General features: G+C 40.3%; 1 non-coding gene across 1 annotated transcript; it reads left to right on the forward strand.

Annotated features, from left to right (window-relative positions):
- Window positions 1-294: 294 nt before the first annotated feature.
- On the forward strand, window positions 295-398 carry LOC127747063 (small nucleolar RNA R71). The gene has a single exon (XR_008008867.1). It is a non-coding gene; the product is annotated as a small nucleolar RNA R71 (small nucleolar RNA).
- The last annotated feature ends 267 nt before the right edge of the window (window positions 399-665 follow it).

The raw sequence follows: 665 nt of genomic DNA on the forward strand, positions 1-665 counted from the left end.
TTCAGACTTTAAGAAATCATGTTGACTTGCTGAGTCAACATTTTGTTCTGAGCCAATATGGCATTCAGAGCATCAATTTCAAGAACTCCCTTCTTCTGAGGCGTCCCATTATTCACGGAATTCCTCTCAGAAGTGTACATGAATTGGTTATTTGTAACCATGTCAATAAGTTCTTGAGCTTCTACAGGCGTTTTCTTTAGGTGAATAGATCCACCTGCAGAATGGTCTAGTGACATCTTAGAGAACTGAGATAGACCATAATAGGATATATTCAGAATGGTCCACTCTGAAAGAATGTCAGAAGGACACCTTTTGGTCATCTGCTTGTATCTTTCCCAAGCTTCATAGAGGGATTCACCATCTTTTTGTTTGAAGGTTTGAACATCCATTCTAAGCTTGCTCAGCTTTTGAGGAGGAAAGAACTTAGCCAAGAAGGCTACGACCAGCTTATCCCAGGAGTCCAGGCTATCTTTAGGTTATGAGTCCAACCATGTTCTAGCCCTGTCTCTCACAGCAAAAGGGAAAAGCATGAGCATGTAGACTTCAGGATCTACTCCATTAGTCTTAACAATCTTATAGATCTGCAAGAACTCAGTTAAAAACTGGTAAGGATCTTTTGATGGAAGTCCATGGAACTTGCAGTTTTATTGCAGTAAAGCAACTAG

The sequence above is a fragment of the Arachis duranensis genome, chromosome 4, assembly GCF_000817695.3.
Source record: "Arachis duranensis cultivar V14167 chromosome 4, aradu.V14167.gnm2.J7QH, whole genome shotgun sequence".
Lineage (NCBI taxonomy): Eukaryota > Viridiplantae > Streptophyta > Magnoliopsida > Fabales > Fabaceae > Arachis > Arachis duranensis.